Source organism: Gallinula chloropus, assembly GCF_964237585.1.
Source record: "Gallinula chloropus genome assembly, chromosome: 1".
NCBI lineage: Eukaryota > Metazoa > Chordata > Aves > Gruiformes > Rallidae > Gallinula > Gallinula chloropus.
The window spans coordinates 209,699,766-209,721,125 of NC_140085.1; the positions used below are offsets into that span (position 1 = coordinate 209,699,766).

General features: G+C 44.5%; 1 long non-coding RNA gene across 1 annotated transcript; it reads right to left on the reverse strand.

Moving 5' to 3' along the window:
* Positions 1–10,410: 10,410 nt before the first annotated feature.
* LOC311203275 lies at positions 10,411–20,742 on the reverse strand. The gene is made up of 3 exons (XR_014617957.1): positions 20,684–20,742; positions 11,420–11,465; positions 10,411–10,500 (listed from the first exon to the last, which is right to left on the reverse strand). It is a non-coding gene; the product is annotated as an uncharacterized lncRNA (long non-coding RNA).
* Positions 20,743–21,360: the final 618 nt, after the last annotated feature.

Sequence of the window (21,360 nt, forward strand, 5' to 3'; positions counted from 1 at the left end):
AACATGCTCATTAGGGGCTTCACCTGGGATTACTCTAGTCTGAGCCCTACATTGAGTATCATCTCCAGATGCACCATGTGAAGCTGTCCAAGACAACCACCTGGCTCAGAGTGTAATACATGAAATACACTCTGAAGCTGGGCTACTGCTCAGAAACTACACAAGTATAAATGCAAGGCCTACACACACATTAATGAAGCAAGCATCTGCACACTGCAGTCAGTGTAGATGAGAACATAGCTCAGCAGCCAGCATATGTCTGCTTTTGAGCACTGCTTACACTGATGAGACCTCACTCAGCTGCAAGGGGAGCCTAAGGCATACACAGAACCTAAATTTGATTAGGCTTAATTCAACCCTGAATTTAAATTAGCTTTTCATTGTCATAATACAAGTCTCAAGAATGAACTTCCTGAGTCTTCCTCTTTGGAAATGTGATACAATTAACACTGCATTTAGAGTATTCAAATATTAAAAAAAAAATAAAGCTTGAACTAAAATAAAAGTCCTAAATTTCACTTAACTCCCTAAGAATACCTTCCACTCTTTAAGGCTGTGTCTCCACAATCAACTGATAAGCTTCCCCTGAAGTGTTTGTTAGCACAGATCACCTAACTACAAACCTGCCTACATGTCCTTTGAAAGAGCAGTCTGTCATATTACCTTTAACAACACCTGTTAGGCTATGCTGCTGACTTCTCACGGCTAATGAAGTGTCCTTGCACTTGAAACATCTTGCCAGACTCTAAAGAAGTTACCTATAAGAACTGGTAAAGCAATGCTTTTTGATGTTCATTAATACTCAGTCTCAAGAATCAACTTTCCAAGCACAAAGGAGTAACATCTCACTGGAAACAGTCCTTCCAACATTCTGCATGTTAACTGAAGTGTAGAGATGGAAGATTGTTCAGTTCCCCATGTTCCTTCAGGTGTTTCTGTAGCTTGACACTGAAGTTAGCCTGATCTAGTTAAAGGTGTCCCTGATTACTACAGGGGGGTTTGGGCTAGATGGCCTTTTAAAAGGTCCCTTCCAGCCTAACACATTCTGTGATTCCATGTTTGAGAGGAAGGGGCTTTACTCAAAGGTCAAATCCCTGAGTTTTCCATTTCATCTGCAGATCCCTGCAGAGAAACAGTGAAGGAGCTGCTGAGCACAGGGTCACAGAGATCCCAGGACTGCAGCACAGGCTCACCATAGGGTAGCCAGCAACAAACTCTTCCTACTTTCTGCACAGGTTTTGAGTTCAGGGAGATGAAAACCCAAGTGATGCCTTAGATGCCAAGATGTATGAATACACTAGGGATACATGGAAGCACTTGCAAGATATCAACGTTAAATTATTTCAGGTGACACTTCAGGAGCTCTTCCTATATTTTAAAAGCAGAATTTACAAAAATCACTTAAAATTCCTTTGACACCAACGTTGTTTTTCATGGGTTTGCTGGGGGGTTTTGTTGGTTTGGGTTTTTTAGAGAAAGAAGTGCTTGTTTTGCAGAGTGTTTTTTCTTGGTTTGGGGTTTTTTGAGGATTTTGTTTTAAGAATAATCAAGACAGTTTGACAGGAGAGAGTCATTTTGTTTTCTTGGAGAAGGAAGAACTGTATACCTCCATATAATTTCAAGGATGGCCAAACTTATACATCCTAATAAGCCCCCCTCCTCCCATGCTTCACCCTCAAATGTCACACTATCACCAGTCTGAAACATGTGGTAGAGCAAAATCCAAAGAGGCATAGGTTCCCCACTGCCATGACTGCTTAAGCAATACAAGTGTTCAAAGGTCAATGTTCTCACATTCACAATTTGCACTTCAAGTATTTTAAGACTGTTTAGCCTTACCTATTGTTTTCTTTTTATTCACTGCACTGTCTGCCTTGTGCCTTTTCTGCAAGGAAACAACATTGCATCACACTTCATTACAGATTCCAAAACCATCAGAGCTAGAAGCATGACAAACTCCCAAGATAATGCATTAGGTCATTTATGCCTTTATGGGTTTTGACATGGGGTGTTTGGTTTGTTTTTTTTTTTTTAAAAACCAAACCATAAATATTATCTAAATCCAAACTTTAACTTTAAACTGAGTCCCCATGTTGGAAGTCAAGATCAGTCTCAAACCTGGATCAACAGCAAGATATTAAGTCTCCCAGCTGGGCTTTGGGAGAACCAAGAGTATATTTAGATGAAGACTGCACTACACATTGTGTGCTGTTTGTTTAGTCTAATTTTTAAGTTATTTGCCTCATCAGCATTTTGTAAAGCAGAAATATCTCTATTATAAACAGCATCCAAACAAGGTAGTGCAGACTTTCCCCAAAACATTTTCTTTCTAGCCAGGCCTGCTGAGTGAGAGCACAAATAAACAAGTTTGAAGAGGAAGAAGCAAACTTTCTGACTTCCACTATTTCCTTGCTGCCCATCTAGAAATGAAAGCCATCTCAGTGTGCTACAGAAGGTCTAGTCAAGTTCCGAGCTTTGAAATGCAAAAGGGTATTTCACCACTGTTCAGCAGTGATTCAATAGGCTTCAGAGACAGACACCTCTGGGGCTCTTTTGAAACACTGTCTTCAACACAGCTGTACCCATAATCATACTCACATAGTCTTCTATGATTTCTTTGATGCCAGCAACTGTTAAAATAAATAGCAATGGCACCAAGGTGGTATATCTTCCTGTTGGAGAGACATCTGGAATTTGCTGTGAATAGAGGAAGAGGAGATAGACAGTTGATATTGAGATTTACAACTAGTTTCTAGCAGATTCAGAGCCTTATTCAAAGCTCTCAAAAGGGAGAACACAGACCTTTGTGATTTGTGCATGACCAACATCAAATTTCAGCAGGCAAACTAGCCTAAGCTCTCAGCAGATTTGAAGAATATACTGCCATAAGTTAAGACAGAGTTGCTGTACATGCCTTTTATTCTACTTCTCTCTTGACATGAAAAAAACACATTCAAATGGTGTAACTCAACTGGAAGCAATGATAGTGTGAACTATCTGAACAGTCACTGCTTTCACAAGAATCCACACATACTTTTCTCAGTATGGTCAATAAATAGCTCCATGTTCTATATTACTAATATTTCTATTCTTATTAATACAAACTAGAATGGGGAAAGTTGCTTTCAATAATATAATACAGACCTCACTGGTACTGCTGTTTAAATACACCTAAACATTTCTTTGCAGTTCAGCATAACAAACAGAACTTTTACTGCACAACAATCCCATTTAGTGGTCAAGGCAGAGCAGTAAGACAGTACCTGCAGTAAGGCAATGAAGAGGAAGAATGCATTTGCAGCTTTTCTTATCTGCTCGTACAGGAATCGAGGTAGAAATGTCACCACACTGTACTTGGCTGTGCTGCAAGTTAGAAAAATTCTGGTTTAGTACTGCATTGGAAAAAGATGTACAGTTTCAAGTAGGCTTCTAAAAGTCAGGGTTAGAAAGATCACACAGTACAGACAAATTCAGAGCATGGAAGAAGTTGCCTGAGCTACAAGAAGAGCAGCGCAGGCCAACAGAGGTATCACGTGGACCCAGAAGCCAGGCAGTGCCACTCAGGTCACTGCTACCTTTGTCACTGGATAAACCACCACAGAATTGACCATCTGTCCAAACTTCAGCACCACGAGCAACCAACCTTTTACCTCAGTTCCAAGCACTTGATCAAGTACTTGGCCCTTCTCAAAACATGGGTTTTAGAGCTGGGGGAGGAGGGGAGGTGGAATTTAACACAGGAGAAACTAGAAATTCTCCAGTGCTCTTTTAAAGATGTCACGTTTCCCAATTCAGCACCACTGGATCCTCAGTCATGGATACTCCTCCAAGCCAATAACTAAACTTGCCTGGCTATTTTTCCCAAGTAGTTATGTTACTATTTCTTCTACCTTAAAACAAAAGTATACTGCACAAATCACATAACTGTCCTGTTCACATCAAACCATGATGTGCAGAGTACAGCCTCAGAAAAAAGGGTCCAAGGTTCTATGAAAACACAACTATTCAGTGTTTGTGTTCGTTCCAAGCACCACATCCATGCTGCCAAGTTACCACAACCAGGAAGGAGACCAAGACCCTTTGTGCAAGCCCTTGACCCCTGAACACGTTACTTGGAACTCAGTCACCTACATGCCTTTGTAGCATGGGTTTCCTTGCAGTTTGAGCCATATGGGAGACTGAGTCTCTCTGGTGGCACATAGTTTTCCATTGTAAAGTGGAAAAATATCAGAGTAAGAGCAGCAAATCTGCCTTACTACTGCCTTCTCTAATGTTGCCCATACAAAGTAGTATGTGCAACATTAGAGAACTCCCATTTCCCCCACTGTAAACTACAGGGCATCAGTGTGAGCTGGAGCTTCGAGAGCCAAGTGCTGACAGCTACAGTTCAAGTGTCTTTACCCAGACACCAAATGCAAGCTCTGCAAGAGCCAGACCACCTGTGATGGAATTTGTGTTTTGGGATATCATCTGGATTTTTTTTTTTAAGGCACCTTATACTTCCAAGAAACTGAGAGCCCTAAAACAGTCCATTTCAATAAGGAAAACTGGTTTCCTGAAGCACTAGTAATTGCAACTCCTCCAACACAGGCAAGATGTTATTTTACTCAAGTCTTCTAGAAGCATCAAGATCGCCTGTGAAGCCTGATTCTCTACAAAATGCTCTTCTTTTTCTGCCCTACCACCAAACCTTCTAGATCAACTGAAGTCCATGGCATCTTCAGGTTTAGATTAGATATTAGAAAAAAATATTTTCCTGAAAGAGTTGTCAGGGCCTGGAACAGGCTGCCCAGGGAGGGAGTTGAGTCACCTTCCCTGGATGTGTTCAAAAAAGGGTAGCTGAGGTACTTAGGGATCTGGTTTAGCTTAGGATGGGAATGGTTGGACTTGATGACCTTTGAAGGTCTCTTCCAACCTTGTGATTCTGTGATTATCACTCAGAAAATATGAAGGACTAGTATAATCATGGCAATATAGACACTGGGATCAAGTGCATCCTCGGCAAGTTTGCTGACACCACCAAACTCTGTGGTACCGTCAACGTGCTGGAGGGAAGGGGATGCCACCCAGAGGGACCTGGACAGGCTGGAGAGGTGGGGTTATGTGAACTGCATCAAATTCAACAATGCTAAGTACAAGGTCCTGCACACTGGTCAGGGAGATCCCAAGCATAACTAAAGGCTGGGTGGAGAACAGCTGGAGAGCAGTCCTGAGGAAGATGACTTCAGGGTATTGATGGATTTAAAACTCATGACAGATCAACGAGCACTTGCAGCCCAGAAAGCCAACCCTGTCCTGGGCTGCATCAAAACCAGCATGACCAGAAGATTGAGGGAGGTGATTCTGCTCCCCTGCTCTGGTGAAACCCTACCTGCAGTACTGGGTCCAGCTCTGGGGTCCCCCAGCACAAGACAGACAAGGACCACACAAGGTGGCTGTAAAGATGATCAGAGGGCTGGAGCATCTCTGCTATGAGGCTGAGAGTTGGGCTTGGCCAGCCTGGAGAAGAGAAGGTTCTGGGGAGATCTTCAAGCAACCTTCAGCTTTCCTGCAGGCCCCTTCAGGTACTGGGAGGCAGACTGTTTACAAGGGCATCTAATGCTAGGACAAGGAGGGATGGCTTTAAACTGTAAAGGGATAGATTTAGATCAGGTATTAGGAAAGAAATTCTTCCCTGTGAGGGCAGTGAGGCCCTGGCACAGGCTGCCCAGAGAAGCTGTGGCTGCCCCCTCCCTGGCAGTGTTCAAGGTCAGGTTGGATGGGGCTTTGGGCAACCTGGGCTAGTGGAGGCTGTCCCTGCCCCTAGCAGGGGGTTGGAACTAGATCATCTTAAAGATCACTTCCAACCCAAACCACTGTGCTTCTATTATCTGCCTTTCACATTTGGCTATGCATAAAACAGACCCTTGATCCACAGGCAGTTAAGTTCAGCGGGGTTCTCAGCTTTCTATGGGCAACATTAAAGAACTCCCATTACCCATGGCCACTTATTTAATTGAACCACTTTCTTCTTCCCTCTTTTCTTCTTGTCCTGGTTTCAGCAGGGTTAGAGGTAATTTTCTTCCCAGCAGCTGATGTAGTGCTGTGCCTTGGAATTAGGATGAGAATAATGTTGATAACACCCCAACAGTTTTAGCTCTTGCCAAGCACTCACAGACTTCTCAGTTTCTCATATTGGCCTGCCAAGAAGAGGTGAGGCACCAAGAAACCAGGAGGGGACACAGCCAGGACAGCTGACCTGAACTGGTAGAAAGGATATTCCATACTGTGGGATGTCATGCTCATTACTAACTGGGGCAGTTGGCTGGGGGGCAGCATGTCTGAGGAACTAGCTGGGCACAGTCACAGGCAGTAAGAAATTGTGCTGTGCCATCACTTTTAGCATTACTTTCTTCTTTTTCTGTCTCAAACTGCCTTTATCCCAAAGCACAATTTTTTACCTTCTCCCCCCCCCCCCCAAAATTCCTTCCCCCACCCCACTTGGGGGAAGGAGGAGTGAGCAAATGTCTGTGTGGTTGTTTTAGCTGCCAGCCAGGTTAAGCCACACTTCCCCATCCCCATTTAAGGGTACACTGCCACTTCCTCCAGAATAAAGCAGTAAGAAGGGAAAACATGGCACCACTTGTTGATGAAGCTATTTTGGACACCAGTGTACAATTAGTGGGGAAGGTAGAATGATCAATTAAAAATATTAAGATCATATCTTATTAGACTGTGGTAGTTACATTTTAATTTCACCTGGTTTTCTATTCAAGCCATTACAAACCCCCATGGCTTTTGATACAACAAAGTTGTTAAACTGGATTTCCAAAAAGGCAACACAACAGCATTCCTAGCACTACAGCCAGATTTCCTACTGGTACTACTGCTCAGCAGAATCATGTAGTAAAGTACTTGGTGTGACTCTACAGAAGTCACAGGTGGTCACAACTTCAACATAAACTACACCATCTCAGCCCACTGAGTGAAGACACACATCCAGGTATACAGCATGTAATGCAGTTCACTTGTATGAATGAAGAGAAATTCTTTCCTTGAAAGGCTGCTTCTTCCAGCTAAGTATTTTTTTTATTTAAGCCCCATTTATTTGGTCCCACATGTAATAACCTTCTGATAACACAGAGTAATTAAAGATACACAGCTCAGGAGTACCTTGTGACTTTGAGACAGGTTAATCACAGCAACAGTTTAAACTTACCTAACAAGCGAATTCCCCAGACAACACTAATTAGAAATGAGGAGTTGGCAAATTTTTATATCAAAATGGTTTTCCTTGGATACCACAATGCCCACATTGCTGGGACTATAGTACAGCAGAAGTTGTCTGATGGCAATCAAGCTACAACCTTCATGAAACATTCTACCATTTAGCAGCTTCACAGCTAACTGGTCCAGACAATATTCTTACTCTAACAACTGCATTAATACCACCACAGTACAGCTATTTTGAGTGAGCTTTATACATATTAAGTCACTCCAGCCATTGAAGTAGCGTTACAGATGCCTACAGAAAACAGGTGGCTCTCCAATTAGTGAGGGACCCATTCAGGAGTCACCATGCAGACTCAGAACAGTCACCTTTACGTACTGAAGGGTGTATGTTATTCCAAGAGCTTCTTATGAACAGCTAACTAATACTCTACGCTAGGCAGGAGTATTTGATTAATCTGGCTCTGAAGAGCAGCTCTAAAGGACAAGTACTATACTTAGCAATAAAAAAAGCTTCATGCTTCCTCCCATGTAGATGCACTGCAGATGACTTCTTTCTGAGCTTTGATTATCCTGAAGTTAAAAACTACAGGTGAATGGGTAAAAAAATGCAGGCAGCTTATTTATAGCACAATTTCAGTCATTGAAGATGAACACCCACCAAGTCTGCACAGATCAGAGCCATCAAGTGCCTGGTGCCCAACCCCAAGGACACCAGGTCTGCAGCTCACAGACTAGGTTATAGCAGGGGGAAGAGGGGTGTCTATGTTAAAAACAAACAAGCATTTTTTCCTAAAGCAACAGCTGTTAGCTATGCAAACCTTGCTTGCTACACAAGTCTGATGTTTAAACAGCTGAACAAACATTAGAAGAGATCTGTATCTGCAACTTAATTCACTTAATTCATATAATTTATTACCCAAAACAGGGTCAAGCAATGAAACAAATTGTAACACGCCTCCCCCCACCCCTCCCTTCTTCCAGGCCTCAACTTTATTCCTGATTTCTCCCCCTCCTCCTCACCCAGGAGCACAGGGGGATGAGGAATAGGGTTTGTGGTCAGTTCATCCCATATTGTCTCTGCTGCTCCTTCCTCCTCTGGGGGAAGACTCCTCACACTTTTCCCATGGGATCCCTCCCACGGGAGATAGTTCTCCACCAGCTTCTCTAATGTGAGCCCTTCCCACAGGCTGCAGTTCTTCACAAACTGCCCCAGCGTGGGTCCCTTCCACAGGACCAGACTGCTCCAGCGTGGGTCCCCAACGGGGTCACAAGTCCTGCCAGAAATGGTGCTCTGACATGGGCTCCTCTCTTCATGGAGCATCAGGAGATTGCTGCAGCACAGGCTTCCTACAGGGCCACATCTTCCTTCAGGTGTCTTGCAGTGCTCTGGGCCTGGCTGGAGGCCAGATGCCTAAAGTCACTCTATCAATCCCCCTTTCAGCTGGACAAGGGAGAAAACAGACATTGGGAAGCTTAGGAGTCAAGATAAGGACAAGGAGAGATCATTCTACCATCAGCATCACAGGCAAAACAGACCCACAGAATAAAGGAAAAAAAATTCTAATTCATTACACTGCACCCCCAGTGACACCAGAGTCAGGTAATGAGAAGTGTGACCAGATCTTAAAGCAGCTCCCCCCACCCCTCCCTTCTTAGCAGACTGAGCTTTAGTCAGGATTTCGCTCCCTTCGGCCCCCTCATTGTGGCATGGGGAGGGGCAGAAAATAGGGAGCTTTGGTCAGTTCCTCACAAGCTGTTTTCATTCTTAGCTGGTAGGGGTGCATTCCTCACACCCTTCCCCTGCTCCAGCATGGGGTCCCACCCACAGGAGACAGTCCCTCAAAAACTTCTCAAGCATGAGTCTTTTTCCACAGGGCTTCAGCTCTTCCCCAGCTGCCCCAGCGTGGGTCACTGTTATGGGGTGCAGCCATAAAGCACAGAATGTCTTAGGCTCTCAGGCCCAGACTGCTCCAGCCTGGTCCCCCCCAGGAGCCACAAGCCTCTCCTCCAGCAAACCTGCTCCAGCACAGATCTTTCATCTCTGTCTCCATCTCTCTCCACAGGCTGCAGGTGCTGGCAGAGGCTTGCTCCAACAGAGGTCACAGCATCTTCCATATGTCTCCACCCACTGCAGCATGTGGCCTCTCCACAGGCTGCAGGTGAGGTCTCTGGTCTCCATCCACTTCCATGGGCTGCAGGGAGACACCTGCTCCACCATGGTCTTCTCCACAGACTGCAAGGGAATTTTTCTCTCCAGCTCCTGGAACGCCTCCTCCCCCCTTCTTCACTGACCTTGGTGCCTGCAGAGTTTCTTACATCATCTCACTCCCTCCTCTGGTGGCAAAAAGCAGCTGTTTGCTGTTTTCTCCCAAATGTGATTCCCAGAGGCACTGTGACCATCGCTGATGGGCTCAGCTTTGGTCAATAACTTGAGCCTTGAATCAGCTAGTGTTTACTCTCTCAGGCCTGCAGAGACCTTCTGGCTGCTTCTTGCAGAAGCCACCCCTGGAGCCCCCTCTCCTCTACCAGAACCTTGCCACATGAAATCACAACAGTTTCCATGTGCTTCAGCATGGGATCCTCCATGGGCCACAGGTGGATTCTCTACTCCCCATCATCTTCCACGGGTCACAGAGGGACACAGCCTGCCTTACCATGGTCTTCCCCACAGTCTACAGAGGGACCTCTGCTCCAGCACCTGGATCCCCTTCTCCCCCTCCTTCACTGACTAGGGTGTCTGCAGTTTCTCACACCTCTCTAGCTGCAAAAAGCTGCCACTTTATTCCCCCCCTTTTAAAATGTTCTCTCAAGGGCACCAATCACCATCACCACTAGGCTCAGCCTTGGCCTGACCCCTGTCAGACCCTGGGGAAGCTTTTAGCAACTTCTTGAAGAAACCACCCTCCCCACTAACAAAACCTTGTCTTGCAATCCCAGTCATGTTTCATGTTGTATCACTGTCCAAAGTCAGAAGGAACACCACCAAACCCTATCAAATGAGTTAGGATACACAGCAGTACAGCTGAATACTGCTCCAGGGGCAGTGCAGAGATTTTGCTAGAAATCAAGCACTATCATTTGAGAGAAGTAAGTGGTATTCACATACCTTAACTTGCTACTCCACCACTAACACAACAAGGATTAGTTATTTTGGGAACACTCACATGAGAAGTAGCTACCAGAGCACTGAGAATCGCAGCAGTAGTTTTCCAGTACAGTTCTTCCTTTTAACATGGATTTTTTTTTGCATGGCAACTCCCACAGTTGCCATTTCCCATTCCCTAAAAACTTTAAAAAGTCAAGCTTTACTGTATCATCCTTGAAGAGGCAAAGGCTGCCAGTAACAGAGACAGAGAAGCAAGTGTGTGCTGGCAACATGCAGCCCAATACAGCCCTACATTGTCCCAGTCAGCCATCTAAAGCACTTCCATCACTTCCTTGAGAAGCAGGCTGACAACTGAGTCAAGCTTCACCTTCAGACTAATCACAATAAATAGGACAATGCAACAACCTTTCCTTCCCTAGGCAGCGTTCACCCACAGCTATCTATGCCACAGTTCACGCACTTGAAACAGTCTCAAATCCCAGAGCTGAAGTACTTCCCACTGCTTGGTGTTAGTGCTTTTAAACACACATCAAGTCACAGGAACAATTAGTAACCAAGCCAGGCACAGACACCTGAACCACAGGAGAGGGGCTAGGTAAAGAAAGTGTTAAAGACTTGAACTCTTCTTTCACCAAGGAAGCTTTGTTACCATTAATATGCACAATAGATCAGGTGCCCTGTAGCGGGGAAGAAAGTTATAAAAACCCCCAAGATCTGCTTGAATTCAGTGCTAAAACACTGTCACCAGTGAAAACCCATGTGCTTAGTAGGGTCCCACAGGCAAGTGACACTTCTCTTAATGGCAAGGTTGACATCAGCTTTAGAGGTTCTGCAGTAGCTCGAGTACAGAAGCAGAATACAAGCAAGCCGCCTCAGACTATCACCCAGAAGGCACAGTAGCCAACTCCACATATTTCAAGTGTATTTAACTACATTAACACAAACCCCAGCAGGCAGTTACTACACCAAGCAGAGAAAGCTCCTTCATAGCAGCATCTCACCACACTGCCATGCAGAATATTACAAACTGGGTTGTTATATATCCAGGTGTTACAAGTGTTTTTGGCAGCTGCATGCTTTTCACACCAGAAGATCACCTACCTCCTTAGAGCACATGGAAGACAGTGTATTTTGATTGAGATGCTTGCTAAGGAAACACAAAAATCAACTGTTTACACATACCCCAAGGAACACAGTACAAGGGTATTTAAGGAGCAATTATTTATATGCCCATGGAGTAATTAGGACCTAGCTTCCTGTCAGGCAATAAGCAACCAAAGTTGGTTTCTTTCACCAGGCAGGAGTTTGTCTGAACCAGGATAGCCCCCAATCTGATCAGCAATCTCTGCTCTGTGGTGAATCCTTGACACTATGACTCCTGCAGAGGAATACCTTAGCCAGTAAAGGGTTTCAGTGCTTTTTATACACCCTCTAGGTTCCATCAGCTAAGAAAAGGGCATGTGATACTTAAATACTCCAGTGAGATGGACTCAGCTCAGATCAAAACAGAGGAGTGCAAAAGGAGCTAGACTTACTCTTGTGCTCTAAGTAGTGGATGATTTGAATCCTACGCTGTATTATTGCTGAAAGCTGAAATGTCTGACCAGAACAGAGAACCAGCAGCCATCACATTAGGCTACTGTCAGCCAGCCCCAGAGCTGCCCGCTGTCCAAATACCTGTTTTTATCTCCATCTTTTCCTGTACTCCCCCCCTACAGCTTCTCTCTTGCACATACAAGTTCCTATATATTGTCAAAACATAAAAGAAGTCACAACTTAGATTAAAGGACATTCTTCTGCCTAGGCACTGAAAATTTTTCCCACAAAGCTGATGCAATACCAAAAACCAGTAAGTCTGTTGTCTTCAGTTACCTGCTCGGACAGTGAAGCTGACTCTGAACACTCAGATGTATTAATCCATCTGAACTTTGGCAGCATCCAAACCCCACTTCTAGCAGCTTCCAATTGCAGTGCTCAGTTACTAGTGAAACTCTTACCAGTGGGACAGTTACCCCAAGGATCTCATCACCTCCCATCATCTCCCTCAGTGCAAGGACTCCTTCCTTTACAAATCAGGCTCTTGCCAGAAGGAACTACAGCACCACTGTGTGCTTGGAAGACTTGTTCTTCCCCTCCCTTTTTAACATGAGGAACTGATCACATCTTAGTATCTCAGTCCTCTCCAATCCTATGATTTGGGGAGAAAATTGGTTTGTACAGGTTTAAGAAAGTCAGAATGCATCAAGCCAGCCCATGAACTCCAGCAAGCCAAGTTCTACAAGAACTTAATTTCTGTGGGTCAGAACAGCTTAGGTCTGCTGTAATTACACAGTGAAGTTCCGAAAAACAGTTTGTTTCAGGTATTAATTTAACTGGAAATAAAAAAAAAAAAACCACCAGACAAGCTGTCAGCTAGACAGCCAGCCACTGAGGTTTAAGAGCACTTTACATAAGAAAACACAAATTAACAGAGACATATCAAATGTATTCTTAGGTCATTATTTTACAGTAATGTGCATCATTAGTGTTGTGTCCTACACCAAAGCCTAATAAGATGGCAGGGTAATGAGTGCAATATTCATTGATTATCACAGCTTTCTGCTTGCAACGTGTTCTGTTACCTACATTAATGCACAAGTTCTGTTTTAGGAGCTGACACACCCAGCTTGGCTGAACTATCTGCACTTCTGCTAAGCTTGTTGCTAATGCCATTTCAGAGAGCTTCATTTTGGTTATCTTTGCACAGACCATTTTTAAGACAGAACTACATGAAAAGGATTATGATCTGTTGTCCACTGTACTATGAGTGTCTTACTACTCTCAAGTTCAGCAAGATCAACTCTTGTGCAATGGTTTTTAGAATTCTTAGCCTACAGTATCTCATGCCAAACTACCCCAGTCTCGTATCATCAAGACTTCTGCCATGAATAGGTAGTGAAACTGCAAAAAAAAGTGTAACTCATGTTGCCAAAACACGTATTACTTCCACTAGGAAGGTGTCCTACAGTAGTGCTCACAGCAGTCTTAATACAGAATAGGCATTAGCACAACTGCTTACGTGCAGTTTAACCTAAAAACAAGACCTCGTGGGCATATTTAATAGAAGTGATAGCATTTTTGCTTCTAAATCCTGTACCCTGGAGGCTTTGCCTACAGCATGCAAACAGAAAAGCCATCTCCATTTGTTCTCTATTCACACAATCCCTACAGAAAAGGGAATAGACTCCTGGCTATTTTTCAGTAACAAATACATCAGACAAAGACTGTTTAGAAACAGCACTAAAAGCTCTGTAGGCACAACATTGTTCCAGCACGCTCTGATATTGTCAGGTCATCACTACAGAAATACACTCTTGCTTTTCTGTAGCCCTCCTGGCAAGTATAACTCAGTAAAATGAAGCGGGTTGAATAGTTAACCTAGAAACACTACTACCTAATAGAAGTTTAGTACCACCTTTAATTACTGTGCAAGCCCAAAAGAGGCTTCACAGTAAGCACAGTACTGATATGAAGGTAATTGGAAAAAAATCCAAAAAATAAATCAAAGCAAGTCACCTAAGTTATCTGGCACTCAAAGCCAGAGAGCTAGCTTCAGTTTTAAAGCCACTGTTTCATTCCAGTTGTCACCACTATGTCAGCAGCTGTTATTCTAGTGACAAGCAGGGGGCTGGTAGAAGAAATTCATAGCCATGTTTCTCTCAAAACCAAGCAAATATTTTCAGCCCACAGAAGCTATATGGAAAGCAGTTAACAGTTTTTAAGATGTACTTTGGTTAACTTAAGAGAATTTCACGCTCTTCTACCTTTTTCCACAGGCCACCACTGGCCGACAGACAGTGAGGCCTGTAGTACAGGCCTGTAGTACAGGCCTGTAGTACTAAGCCAGCAGCTGCACACACCTGAGAACAGCAGGAGACCTGAGGAAGGGCGATTTATTGTACACACCACTTCCAAGTCCTGAGAGACACCTCCTTTGGTCTTCACCCTCACTCAAACTACACAATCACTGACAACCATTTAGTATCTGCCTCTGCACATACTCCTCAAATCTTGGTGAGCTCTGTTGAGAGAAGTAGAAATGCATTCACAAGGGAATACGCACCTCAGTACCGGCCAATATTTATTCAACAGCTTTGACTGCATGAAGTCAGACTGCCTTTAAACTCAGTGCCTCAAAGTCACTACAATAGTGACTTGAACTGGGTCTTTTCCCCCTTTTCAGATAAATTCCCCTGCTGTGTTGCTACTACTGATGTATTAATTTCATCATGACACACACAAAAAAATAATCAGCATCAAGATATCAGAAAGCTCAGCCATGCAGCACATGGAAGGGCTCATCAACTCTCACATTTTTTATCCAGACATTTCATTTAGCCAACATTCAACATACTAACTGTCCAGGAGCTCAAGCCCCAGGGGCAGCCCACCAAGATCAAAGCTGCAGCAGCTACAGATCCAATGGCACAGTCTGGAATACGTTAACACCAGGCACATGACATCAGTTTTATTGAGTTTTAATAGCTGAAAATCCCTCTGTAGCTGTACCCAAGCCTTCTTCCCTGTGACAGATTATACCAGCAACAGCTGCACAAAAGTTATTTTGTCATTTACAAGAAATACCTGAGTATTTCTTCTCAGTTAAGAACAGCATCTACCTAGAACTGAAGAGTTAGCAGAGGATTAGTTTAATAGATGGTTACACTTCTACTATTCAGGATATAATAACACAGCCCTTCTCTGAAGAATGCCAAAATGCTTTTCTGTAGTCAGAAAAGTGATCTGTTCACATGACAACAGAAGAGATTTCCAAAGGAAATACAAACACAAGTGGGGACAGTGTCTGAACATTACCAAGAGTAAGTTAGACACAAGCAGCCATAGCTTTACCTGAAGAGCAAAAGGACATTTTAGTGCAAGGAAAATGCTGGTGTGATGGTTTAACCTGTCTGGGAGGTAGAAAAACTGCACAGAGGTCTGTTCACTCAATAGGTTGGGGAAGAGAATTGAAGAGGAAAGAGGTAAGAATCATGGGTTAAGATAAAGACAGTTTAATAGGACAGAAGTGGAATAAAATAACACCACAGTTATATACACAAGTGATGCACAGCACAACTGCTCACCAACCAAAGCCAACGCTCAGCTTGCCCAAGCCAAGCTGCCTCCTTATCCACCCCTCAGGTATACTGAGCATGACATCATCTACAGTATGGAATACGTTCTTTGGCCAGTTTGGGTCACCTGTCCCAGCTGTGTCCCCTCCCAGCTTCTTGGGTGCCACACAGCTTCTTGTTAACAGGGCAATAGGAACATGCCAAAGTCCCTGACTGCTTGGCAGCAACTAAAAACATCAGTGTGTCATCCACATTGCTCTCATCCTAACTCCTAAACACAGCACTCTGCCCAGCCAAAACCAGGACAACCTGTCTACATTATGAAGTGCAGATAAATGCACTTGCACATAGCAGACAGCCATTCACATCTCCAGCTGCAGATCATGACAAACACTACTTGGGATATTCATGTTACAACGGTCAATACTAATTGCCTAGTGATACCAGCAACTCCTATTTCAGCACCAGGGCCTCATTAAGCACCACACTGCTCACAGATGAGGATCTCCACACACATTCAAAAAGCACTAATACCTCTAAATTGCAAATGGCCTCGACAGTAACCATTTACAAGCCAAGACAGCAATGCCTTTTTTTGCATTTGATGCAACATAATGCTGAAACTAAGAATCATAGGCACAGTATGAATTCTTGTCACCAGCAAGCATCCTGCAGAGACTTACAGGACAGTCTGGAACTACGTTAAAAACCAGCCAGTTTAACACAGGACTTGCAGTGCTGTTAGAAGCCTTTTGCATCACCATTAGGAATTTAGCACAAAAGAGTGTTTCTGACTTAGGAACAAGATTTTTTTTTTCTCTTGCCAGCTTGAGATTTAAGACCCTGCACAGTTTAGAAGTGAAAAATGAAGGGTTTTTGCTCTTTATGTTCTGCTAGAAAATTTACCTTTTCCCTATATGGAAAGAACTGAAGTTTCTGGCTAACAGAATGCCTCTTTCGGGACTTCCCTAATAGATCAAGCTATCAAATGTGTTCTGATCAAAAGCTTTTCAACAAGACTTCTGGATTCAAAGATCTAGTCAAAGCATATGAGTAAAATCTTGCCCTTCCTGCCTGCTACTCTGCCCCAATCTTCCACTCAAGCCACTGAACCTGGAGTCCTGACTCATGTCAGACTTGCACCAGGATGCACTTACCAGACCTTGAATATAAGAATTAAACAAACCAACAGTTGTAACAGCAATTTCTATGTACTTTGAAAATTTTAAGACAATTAGAAATGCTCTTAATTTCAGCATTTCTGTGTTTCCTGGATTTAAAAAACCCCAAAGTTCCCTCTACTTTGGCATCAACATTAACACACTGCAAGTGAGCGGCTCAAATCATTTAACTGGCAATTTTTACTACAAGTGCTGGAAAAAAGTTTCTGTTATGCAGCCAGTGTAAGCCACTGATGTCAGAGGAGACTCCTGTATTCTTAAGAATCACCAAGCAATCCTATTTACATGAAAACCAGATCTGTAGAAAATTCTCATGTGAAGCAAAATAAGCCAGTCTTCATTGAGTGAATATTTGGGAAAGTACTCTTGCCAGTTTAGTGATCTCAGAAGTACTGACACAGCATTCAAGCCTCTATCATCACACCCCACCTGTATGCCTGTGTTTTTACAAGGCAACAGGCAAGTTTGCTTTCAACCTATAAAATAAAAACTTCCAAGTCATCTCCCCTTATGTAATCATAAGCCAAACTTGGTAATAAAGAGACACAGTTTAAGCAAACAGGCAAACTCAGGTAGCAAAAAAAACATCCTAAGTCAAAACCACCAGCCAACTGCTGCAGTTATTTTCATGCTGTGCTGATGATCCAACATAATGAGTAGACAAGCTACCATCATTATTCATGCTGAATCAGGCAACAGCAGGAGAGTTCAAGGTTGGAAACCATGATCCACTATCATTTTGTGTTTCCACACCCAAGTCAGAAGTAAAAGCCAGTATTTTAGAGAGGTACAAAGAAAGCCTTTTCCCCCAGCACACTGGAAAGAAGGGGGGAAATGTGCTGGGTAGGGTCTCTGAAGCAGCATGACTACTATCTCAAGCTGCCTGTAGCCAGGGATGTCTTCCATTTATGATGGCTGTTAGTAGACTTCCATCCTCGAACACAGAATGCCTGCATAGATTATAGTTATTGCCTTTAAGTGGCATGGAGCTGCGTGCAGAATGGCTGGCAGTTTTCAGGACATAAATGTTCCATTCCTTACTGAATTTCAAGTACAGAAGTGCTCCTATTAAACAGACACATATTTAAGCTATATTGAACGAGTCAAAACAGGTACTAGTTTGCTTTCATAAAAGCAAACGTACTTAACATCACAACTACAGCTCCAGTGGACAAAGTAATTATGTGGTTTGGGTTTTTTTTTATATATCTTTCAAAGGTTCTAAAACACTTCACCTGAAAACAGAGGATCATTTACCTGTTATTGAAAGGTCCAAAGAGTTACACATACACAAAGTCTTTCAAACTGAACACAGGAAGGGTGAGAACAGCTTCTAATGCAGGTATATGAATGTTCCTACAAAGAAATCACTGCAGTGTAACCAAGAACAGTGACAGCCATATATACCTAATTCTGTGATACACATGCTTGTAAAGGACAACACTAAATTCAGCCTACAAAGTTTTACAGCATTAGGCTTTGAAGTGGTTTGTGCCAAAGTTTGAAGAGCATGAACAAGTTTGAGAATTTGCAGAGCAATGGCTACTCACATTTCTTCACCTGGAAGCCTGGGGAAGGAAGAACCATTCTTGCTTCTACATCCCTCCACTACAGAGACTTTTGGAAATGTTTTCCATCCACTGAACTTTTTTGAGGAAAAGTGCTGTTGAAAGGGAATTCTATGTTTGTGAGAGCAAAACTAGTAAGTACCAGTGTGTTTTGGGGTGGGTTGTTTTTTGGACTAGTTAAAATAATTCAGTAACACTACTTTTAAGTAATATATAGTGCTATTGTAAAAGCTAAGTTCAGTATGCTTAGACCATCCTAGATGAAATACCACACCAGCAGCCTACCTTCCTCCACCCTCTGTCTCCACTTCTTGCTGTATTTTGCTCAACTTGGAGCAAGCTATCCCACCCCTCCCCCCTTAATTTGGAAAAAAGCTTCCTATGATTATTTCACAAAATCCCACTGATGTTCAGAGGCTCCTTGATGACTCTCAAAAAGGTGACAGTCAGAAGTCACACAATTTACAACAAACTTCACCTCTTTCAGCTTAACTTTCCACAAGCCCTTATGTACAGACGCTTATCTGCTTACACAGTACCTTGCACTGCTGTACACTGATGCCTCCCATAGAAACAATACATCTCCAAATCCAGTGACACTGAGAAATCCAGAAGCTGAACACAGTGAGAGAGTCCAGGGGCAACACAGAACTGCAACTCCTCAAGAGAAACCCCAGTATATATAAACAAGTAAACAAGCCATCACTCTTACCCCACAGACAGCATCCTTATCCAGATACTACCGGCTCTAGTCACCTTTGAACCCCTTCCCAGCAGGCTGAAGGAAGTAAGCTCATCCAGAGAATGGAGAGAGCACAGCCAAAGCCTGTCACCCTTTAAAAATAAGTTTTCTTAGTAAGTAGAAGCACGTTTTTATAGAAAGGTAACTTAATTTCTAAACTATCCTAAGTAGCCAAGACCCCTAAGCAGGTAATGCACACGCCTCCAGTTTCCCACTACACTACCCGCATTTTGTCCTATTCCTGACACCAATAACCCTCCCAACTCAGGTTGCCCTTGCCCAGAGGCAAAGCTGCAAAAAGCAATTGAAAAGCTATTTACAGCTACTAGGAGATGGCTTCCAGACAATGAATTGGGCACAACAGTTTTTTCAGGTGTTGGTAACTGCTATCAGGAACAAGTTCTTCATAGTAGAGTCACTATTTTTTCCCCATACAGTTTAGCCAGAGCAGAATCCCTTCAAGAAAATCTAAACTACAGATTTTGTCAACCTCCTATTCCCTGCTTGTCTTTTTGTAGAGTGGGAAAAGCACAAGTAGACTATCCACAGAGAACAGCCAAACTCAAGTCATGTTTAGCCCAGGAAAACATTAAGTGAGAAAACATCCAACGTCGCTGCCCACACAGGAAAACCAACATACTAATAAATACATGTAGTTAACTGCTCTTAAAACACAGACCTTCCCTACGCAAGCATATAGTAAGTTAAAGTTGATGAGGAAATCCCATATAACTAAGTTGCTACGCTACCTGGCACACTAGCACCATTCTGGTGGACAGAATTATCCCTTAATAATGCAACACAATAAGCCAGCTAACGGAAATCATCAGTTCAGCAGAATATAAAGTCCCTCTTTTCATAAAAGCACTCATTGTGTGAGCCATTCTTTGAACAATAACCCAAACATCTGCATTACCAAACAGAAGTGTGCTAAATAACGCTCCTCCTTATGTCATGACAGGAGGCATCTGTTCACCTAGCTAGCACTGCTACAAACTTGCTTACATTACACATCCTCATACTCCATGTTTCAGTGTGCATTTTTTGTGCTTCCCAGCTGCAGTAACATGACATTAATCATATCAACGGAAGTCTTAACATACACACACACACACACACACCCCTAAAAGTGAAAGGCTTTATATGCTGAAGAACACTCCCTGTGGTCTTCCAATTAAAGAACACAAGCGGACCACAGCCTTGTATGCAGCGGGATGAGAGTCTGTAGCATCCATAGCTATTCTTGCCTTGTTAGACTTCTTTTACTTCTTCCTGCCTTCACAATTCTTTCCTTTTATACTTACCTATACCTTGTCTTACAACTAGATGCTGCTTTTTAAGAGAACGCTCCATGAAGTTTACACAGTGGATTCAATTCAAATCTCACACCAAGTTTGCACAGATTAACTGTGTGTCTGGGATTCCAGGATCTGGTCCTGTTATTCCAAAATTCAGCAGCCTTACTGAGCAGGGAGCCCTACTGAACTAAGAATCTTTCCATGCATCTTACCCACGCAGCTCTACAAGCTCTCTGCTCTCACTACTGCTGGTACAAGCAGCTTACTCCTTGATACTGCTGGATCCCCCCCTTCCCCCAGCCCCGTACGTCTCTTCAGCCAACAAACCCGGCTGCCTCGGCGGATGTACAACTTACTGGGCTGAAACCGGTCTGAGCAGGGACGGGAGGCAGGGAGAGGGACCGGAGCCCTCCCTGCCCGCTGCTGCCGCCTGGAAGGCGAGAAGCGGGGATTGCTCCGTACCTGACGCAGTTGTCGCGGAACTTGCTCTGCTGGGGCTGGTTCAAGTAAATGGTGCGGGCTGGTGCCTCGTCCAGATCCGCCGAGGACGTGGCTCCGGACATCTCATCATCCGCCTTCTTATAGCCCGAGGGGGAACAGACAGGCCCTGCAGGGAGAGCGCAAAGGGAAGGCTGTCAGCGAGGGGCCGCACCTGCCGGAGCCGGGCCGGCTGCTCCCGGGCCCGCGGCAGCTCCCGGCGGGGCCGCGCCGCGGGGAAGGACCGGGGGCGGGCGGCGAACGGTGCCTGCAGGCGAGCGGGCGGGCACGCCCTCCCTCCCCGGTGTTTACCGCCGCGGAGATGGCTAAATAATGGACGGCCAGGGAGGGGGCGGTGGAGCCGGGCCGAAGCCAGCTGGCAGCGAAGAGCGCGCCGGGGTCCGCGCCCCCCGTCCCGCCCCGCCCCAGGGCCGCGGGGAGGGGCGCAGCTCCCGCACCGCCCCCGGGGCGCCGCCACCGCTTGCGCCGGGTCGGTCGGCAGCGGCGCGTAACCGCTGCGGCCGAGAGCCCGATGGTGGGAACGAGGGGCCGACGATGCCCGCCTGGAAGCCGTGCCCGCAGGGTGAAGGGGCATGGCGGGCAGCCAGCGCCTCTCACCGCCCCCGCGGGGCCGTTGGGCTCCTGCGTGGCACCTGCCCGCA